The sequence below is a fragment of the Pteronotus mesoamericanus genome, unplaced genomic scaffold, assembly GCF_021234165.1.
Source record: "Pteronotus mesoamericanus isolate MK-2021 breed Mesoamerican mustached bat unplaced genomic scaffold, CSHL_Meso_final contig_40, whole genome shotgun sequence".
NCBI lineage: Eukaryota > Metazoa > Chordata > Mammalia > Chiroptera > Mormoopidae > Pteronotus > Pteronotus mesoamericanus.
Genome location: NW_026555150.1, coordinates 3,842,117 through 3,850,354, shown reverse-complemented (window position 1 = coordinate 3,850,354; position 8,238 = coordinate 3,842,117). Strand labels below are relative to the sequence as shown.

Here is an 8,238-nt window from a genome sequence, read left to right as displayed (position 1 = left end):
ATATGTACATGTGCACTAAATTCTACCATTCTAACCTGTATGGGGCCAGCTTTTTTCAAACACACTGACTACCAGAATGCACACACATGCGCACAGATACCCATACACACATACATGTACACAAATACACACATGCACACACATACATAAACACACACAGATCTACCCTATCCCATGGGTCACACCTTCCCCCCAGTTTTGCTATGCTAATTAGATAAACTGCCCCACAGCAAATCTCTGATAACTCCAGCTCCCTCCCCTCCCAGCTCATTCTATTTTTAAGAGGGGCTCTAGAACTCACAATATCTTGTTTCTTTCTCTAATGGAAAGTTCAGGCCTTAGGGCCTGCCTGTGGGGGAAGAATGTGGCAAAGGAACATCCTTTCCCCACACCCTACAAATCACAAGGTTTGGGTGGTTGCCTACTCCCTCGACATAAAGCTGGCTCCAAGTCTAAACACACACATATGGTGTCCAGCTGTTCCTCACTTCAGAGACTTGGCCTTCCTCTTCTCTTCCCCAACCTACATTCCATCACCTCCTCGTAGATCACTGATGGGAGCCATATGTTCAGAATTTACATCACTGTATTCATAACGGAAAATTCTGGTCAGACTTCTGCAACAGATATCTGGATGTCAGGTTTGTTCAATTTCGCTGGACACAGAGCAAAACCATTTGGCAGTCATATGTCTCTCCATGTCTTATAAAAGTAAAATAATAATTTTTTGTACTAAGGTAGACTTCCTTGATTGTAGATCCTGAAAACTTTTATAAATATTCTCACACGCATGTGATTCCTTTCATCTGTTTAAACTAATACATCACTTTCAGAGGTGAAACTTAACTCTTTACATTTCTAATCTGTCCTCACACAGAAAGATATAGACACACACAAGTCATGTGTCACTCAGTTGTAGAAGCCTATAGTCTAGCCTAAACAGATGCTTTCCCATCCTCTCATCTGTGCCAGTTTAGCACTTGTTTGCAGTGTCTTATATGGTCGTCTAATCGCTTCCAACATATTAGGCTGATCTTGCCAACCATACTGTAGCATCTTTAAAGCCCTCATCTACATGCAATACTCCTCATACAGCCTACAGAACCGACCACAGTGGTGAGTATGTGGTAGGAACTCTAAAGTGAATGGTTCAATCAAATCAATCTTTTAAATCTATTCTCTTAAAATATAGGGGAGGACATTTTAAAACAAAATCAAGGCATATGGCTGGGAGGAGAGCATGACCATAAAAGGATAGCATAAGGGAGTTTTCTGGGGAGATGGTTAAATTCATAGAACTGTGCAGTTCTCAAAAAGTAAATTTTACTGCATGATAATCTTAAAATTTTAAAAAATATAAATCAAAGCAAATAAGTCAGTAAATTTGACTTTCAGTAAAATTTTACTCTTTCTCTCAGTAATCTTAAAACTTACTCTAATCCACACTGACTGGGCTGGCTCAGTGGGTTGGACATTGTCCTGAAAACTGAAAGGTCACCAGTTCGTTTCACAGTCAGGTCACCTGCCTGGGTTTCAGGCCTGGTCCCCTGTTGGGGGGCATCTGAGAGGCAACTGATCCACATTTCTCTCGCACATCGATGTTTCTCTCCCTCTCTTTCTCCCTCCCTTCCCCCTCTCTAAAAATAAATAAAATAAAAAATCTTTTTTAAAAAACTTACTCTAATCCTTGTTTCCTATACAGAATTGAGTAAAACGTTTCTTTCAAATCACCCTGAATCTCTTAGAGTCAGTTTCTCAAAATACCTTTTATAAGTCAGGGACAATCATTACATAGGTTTTAGATACCTCTGCTTTTTAATAAAGGCTATCTTCTGAATCATGCTGGAGATTACAATATCCAAGCTGATCAAAGGCAACTGAAGTTCTAAGAAGTCTGTTAAAATGGAAAAGTTTGGCCCTGGAGCATCATCCTATAAACCAAAAGGTTACGGGTTCAATCCTCAGTTGGGGCATGTACAGAGGCAACCAATCAATAGCTCTCTCTCACACTGATGTTTCTCTCTCTCCCTTCCTCGCTCTCTAAAAAGCAATGAAAAAAATGTCCTCGAGTGAGGATTAAAAGATAAATGACAAAGCTTGGACTAGAAGCTATTTCAAACCCAATGCTTTTCTACTGTACCACAGAGGTCAAATATTATAGGATTTTTCTATTTATATGTCTATATCCTTCCTTATGCCACAAAGGATTTGAGGCAACTTACAATAATACAATCAACTCATTACATATAAAAATGATATTAACTAAAAATCTAGACCAAGAGAAAAAAAAAAAACAAGCAAAGCCAGAGGGAACTAGGACATAGATATTCAAGCCATAAAGTCCTACATGGTTAATAAAGTTGGAGCTGAAAATTTGGCTCTGAACATCCTGGCAGCCAGATTTGTATTGTCCATGAGGAATAAAAGCATACCAGCTCCTCAGGATAAACAAATTTTTCCTGGCACTTAGTTCTAAAATTTCTCACGTGGGGATGTCATATAGAGGACACTGAATAATAAAATGGATAAGCCTTCAACAATATGCTTATAATATATTTAACTAGTTCTGCAGGGTTCTAAAAACCATCTTATGAAAAAGGCTTTTGGGTCAAACAAGCTGTGACTTTAGCAAATTAACTGCCCCTCTCTGAGCCTGATTTTACCCAAAATTAGGTGCTGGATTAGTTGACCTCCCAGTTTTTTACCAGCTGAGACGTTCTTTGACTCTGTGACTTAATAAATTAAATTTTGATTTTCAAGATGGTTACAGAGTAGGTGGAAGCTACACTCACCTGCTCCCGGCGCCAAACTGGATTTACAGCTAAATTGCAGAGCAATCAAACTGAAGAACCTACTGAAGACTAGCTGAACTGAAATATTATAACCAAGGATTTACAGAAGAAGCCACATAGAGACTGGTAAGAAGGGTGGAGATGCAGAAAGGGCTGGCCCCTGCACCCACATGCAGTGGCTGAATAGCCAGAGGGATATCTCAGCTGCACCACTCCCTCCCCCAAGGAGCGTGAGGCGTCAACCCCATGCAGGAATCCCCAACCCAGAGCAACAGAGATTGGAAGAGGAGACTCCATAGCATGTGGTTGTGAAAATCAGTGGGGATCCAGTCAGCCTGGGAGAGAAGGGAGTCTGCTAGAGACCCAGACACCACTTTTCCAGGGTCAAGCATTCCAATTGTAACAGCACCAGACTGAGGAGTACCCTGCCCAGTCCTCCAAACACTGGCAATACCACCACTCTGCCGTGCTTGGGTCCTGCAGAGGTGCCTGCTGGCTACATGCAACAGGGACTTTTGGGATGCTCTTTTTCTAGAGGTCTTGGCACAGGCTGAGACGGTGATTGAACTGTACAGCTTTGGTAAGGGAACCATTCTTCCCCTCCTCAAGCACACAGCAGGCACCCCCCGCCCCCAACCTGTTGAATCACTTGGCCTACCCTTCCACTATCTGTGTCCCTGCCCTGCTGAGTTCAGTCCTGCAGGAAGATCAGAGTGATGTACAGAAACTGGGACTTTCAGAGCACATCTCTGGTCTCCCTGGTAGGCTTTTGTCCAGGAAGCAAATGTGTGGGTGCTGGGTTATATGTGAATGGTGGGGGGACTCCTATTTCCCCTGGAAGTTCAATCCACACTATTCCCTGAACAGGAGACTCATTTGGCCTGCCTTTCTGGCAGCCAGGGACCCCACTCTGCTGACCCAGTTGGGTCAAAGAGCTGCTCAGAGCCACAACCTTCAGAGCACATCCACCCTTCCTTCAGAGGCTCTTGCCCAAAAAGGGGAAGATGTGCCCACCCCCACCACCCCAACAGGAGACTGTTTGGATCTACCCTCCCAAGTCCTGGTACCCCCCCCCCCACACACACACCCTGCTGAGCTCAGTTCCACAGTGGGAAGGGAATGCTACTTGGAGTTGGGACAATCTGAGTGTGTCTCCCCAGAGGCTATTGTCTGGGACTAGGACAAAGTGCTTGGCCCTCTGCTGTGGGCTCAGCCAGCACTATCTCCAAGGGGAGACTCATTTAGTCTGTCTCCCTAACCCCAGAGGCTCTGCCCTGCTGAGCTTGCTCCTGCAGAGGGGACGACTGGTTGTACCCAACCTGAAGCTGCAGCACACTCTTCCTGGGGGAGCTAGGGTGGAAGACTCTGGAAGAGACTGAGTGGTATGGCTCTGGAGTAGGAGCCACTTTCCTATCATTGAGTGCCTGACCACATGGCCTCCAAGTAGGGGACCCGCTGGCCCCATCCTCCCAGCCCAGACCCTTTACCCTAGCAAGCTCTTGACCTATGGAAGGGCCTGTAGGTGGTAGCCTCCTCACAGCTCCCACAGTACATCCCCCCAAAACTAATAATAATAATAATAATAATAATAATAATAATACCTTCTCTACAGGCCCTGAACCTATAATTTTGCTGTTCCTTGGCCAAAGGATAGAAGAAAGGAAGAAAAAATTTATTGATTACCCACTATGTGCTAGATACTTTTACATGGATTTTACTTCATTTATTCTTTACAACAATCCTATGAGTTAGGTACTATTATCTTCATTAAGAAAAAGGGTTTTACAAACAATAATATGCCAACAAGTTGGACAATATGGGAAATAGATGAATTCCTATAAACATACAATCTATCAAAACTGAATCAAAAAGAAAGAGAAAACCTGAACAGACTAATTATAGCCAACAAAAGCAAAGCAGTAATCAAAAAACTTCCAACACAGTGCCCTCAGGGGTCCTTGGGATCTGTCTCTTGCTTCAACACGGTTTAGATGGAACAGACCTAGGAATGCCCTTTCTTCCAGGCTCCAACCACCCTCCAACCTCGTTTCCAGTCATCACCTTTGGAACCACCTCAGCCATCCTCAGCCTCTGAGACCAACCAACTTGCCGAGCAACCATGAGTTCCCAGATTTGTCAGAATTATTCCACCAAGGTGGAGGCTGCTGTCAACCGCCTGGCCAACCTGCATCTGCGGGCCTCCTATACCTACCTTTCTCTAGGCTTCTATTTCAACTGTGACATTGTGGCTCTGCAGGGCGTGGGACACTTCTTCTGAGAGTCGGCTGAGAAGAAACGCAAGGGCACTGAGCAGCTCTTAAAGAGGCAAAACCAACGCAGTGGCCATGTTCTCTTCCAAGACATGCTGAAGCCCTCCCAAGATGAGTGGGGTAAAACTCAGGATGCCATGGAAGCCGCCTTGGCCTTGGAGAAGGACCTGAACCAAGCCCTTTTGGGCCTGCATGACCTGAGTTCTGCCCTCACAGACCCTCATCTCTGTGACTTCCTGCAGAACCACTTCCTGGATGAGGAGGTAAAACTCATCAAGAAGATGGGCAACCACCTGACTAACCTCTGCAGACTGGCCAGCCCCCAGGCTGGGATGGGCAAGTATCTCTTTCAAAGACTTGTTCTCAAGCATGACTAGGACATGATTAGGAGACTTTGGAGCCCAGAGGCCTTTGAGGGGTCCCTCTGCTTTCCCCTAATATCTGGCTTTTGCCTGAGCCTCTCCCTAAAAACCCTGGGCATCATTTTAACCATGTAGAGTCCTCTCCCATGCACTGGACCAAATGGAAACAAGAAAGCATTTTGTAGGGGGGAAAAAAAAACAACCTCCCAACAAATAAAAGTATTAGACCAGATGGCTTCACAGGTGAATTTTAACAAACAGTCAAAGAACTAACACCTATTCTTCTCAAAGTATTCCAAAAAATTCAAGACAAGGGAAAATCCCCAAGCTCATTTTTTAAAAGAATTTATTTATTAATTTTTAGACAGAGGGGAAGGGAGGGAGAGAGGGACAGAAATGTCAATGTGTGGCTAACTCTCATGCACCCCCTACTGGGAACCTTGCCAGTAACCCAGGCATGTGCCCTGACTGGGAATTGAACTGGTGACCCTTTGGTTCACAGGCCAGCACTCAATCCACTGAGCCACACCAGCCAGGGCACCAAGCTCATTTTATGAGGCCAGCATTAACCTAATTCTAAAACCAGATGAAAACACTGCAAAGAAAGAAAATGTTTGGCCAATATTCTTGATGAACATAGATGCTAAAATGAAAAATATTAGCAAACTAAATCCAGCAACACATTAAAAATATCATATACCATGATCAAGTGGGATTTATTCCTAGTATGCAAGGTTGGTACAATATCCACAAATCTGCTGGAGCAATAGACCAACTACCCAACTATCTCTCATCAGGGTGACAGTTCCTGGTCAAAACCATAAATCACACTTCTATGTTATCACATGACTATACTCTTCAAGGCTCAAGTGAAACTCTCCCCTTGCTGCATCCACCAATCCTTAGGAAAAACTTGCCTAATCTAATCAGCTTCCCTGCATTGAAAGACCCATCTTATACCAGATCCTTAAAAAAAAAATGTATATCCTATTCTTGAAATGCACCAAATATGTTTATATTAATAAATTCACAATAATACTAAAAAAAATTTTTTTAAATAAAACTGCAGGGATTTATGGAGGCTCCTGCCAAGATCACAGACAAGAGGATGAGTTTTGTGCTACACAAGCTTTAACAGGAGGACCAATGATTAGTATTTATGATGCAAAGACAGAGCAACTTCGTGTAGGATCATATTCCTGGATGTTACATTCATGGATGTCTGGGGGCAGCAAGATGATCAGCAAATACTAGAGAACTTTTCACTTTACCTCTGGCTGACCCTCTCACTTTGTTGAACATATTAGGTCTACCGTGATTTTTTTTAAAAAAAAACCTATCTCCAACAAACTTACCATCTCCTGGAAATAAAGCTCTACTCTACAGAAAAAAAGAAAAAGAAAAAGGGAAAAAAGAAAAGAAAACTGAAGATAGCTTATGAGAAAAGATCTATTCTCCAGGAAGCTAAAAGTAGAAATCACAAAGAAAGCAAATTTTGGCATGACAGAGGCCACTGGTAAGGGTTGGACAGAATATGAATTTGGAATCTATATTGGTGGAATTTTAGTGTCTTTCAAATGACTTTCAAAATATCTTATTTTGGCAAAGGCAAATAACAAACAAACAAAAAAACAGCATGGTACTTGCATAGAAACAGATATATAGGCCAACAGAATGGAATAGAGAGCTCAGAAAGAAACCCATGCCTGTATAGTCAATTAATCTATGGCAAAGAAGGCAAGGACACACAATGGGGTAAAGATCCAATAAATGATATTGGGAAGATTGGACAGATACATGCAAAAAAAAAGGAACTAGACTGCCTTCTTAAACCTCATATAAGAATAAGCTCAAAATGGATTAAAGACAAATATAAGACTTGAAACCATAAAACTCCCAGGAGAAAACATAGGCAGTAAAATTTCTGACATTTCTCTTAGCAATATTTTTCTGACATATCTCCCCGGAAAAAGGGAAACAAACAAAAAATAAGCAAATGGGACTACATCAAACTAAAAGGTTTTTGCACAGCATAGGAAGCCATCAACAAAATGAAAACACAACTCATTGAATGGGAGACAATATTCACCAATGATACATCTGATAAAGGGTTAGTGTCCAAATTTATAAAGAACTCACACAATTCAACACCCAAAAACAAACAGTCCACTTAAAAAATGGGCAGAGGGCCTGAATAGACACTCTCCAAAGAGAACATACAGATAGGTGGCCAACAGACATATGAAAAGAAGTTCAGCATCACTAATCATCAAAGAAATGTAAATTAAAACCACAATGAGATATCACCTTGCACCAAACAAATGTTAGTGAGGATATGGAGGAAAGGGAACCCCATGCACTATTGGGAATGCAGATTGGTGAAGCCAGTATAGAAAACTGTGTGGAGATTCCTCAAAAAATTAAAAATGGAATTGCCTTATAACCCAGTGATTGTACTTCTGGGTATACACTCAAAGAAACCCAAAACACTAATTTGAAAGAAAATATGCACTCCTATGTTCATTGCAGCATTATTTACAATAGCCAAGCTATGGGGGCCAAAGAAGTGCTCATCAACAGACAAGTGGATAAAAAAGTGGTGGTACATATATACAATGGAACATTACTTGGCCATAAAAAAGAATGAAATCTTACCCTTTGCAACAGCACGGGTGGACCCAGAGGGTATTGTTCTAAGTGAAATAAGTCAGAGGAAGACAAATACAATATGATTTCACTTATATGTGGAATCTAAAGAACAAAATAAACAAACAAAATAGAAAACAGGCTCATAGATTCAGAGAATAGATTGAT

The 8,238-nt window shown here is 42.1% G+C and overlaps 1 pseudogene; it reads left to right on the top strand.

The window, feature by feature from the left end:
- The first annotated feature begins 4,911 nt into the window (after positions 1-4,911).
- On the top strand, positions 4,912-5,439 carry LOC129073287 (ferritin light chain-like; annotated as a pseudogene).
- The last annotated feature ends 2,799 nt before the right edge of the window (positions 5,440-8,238 follow it).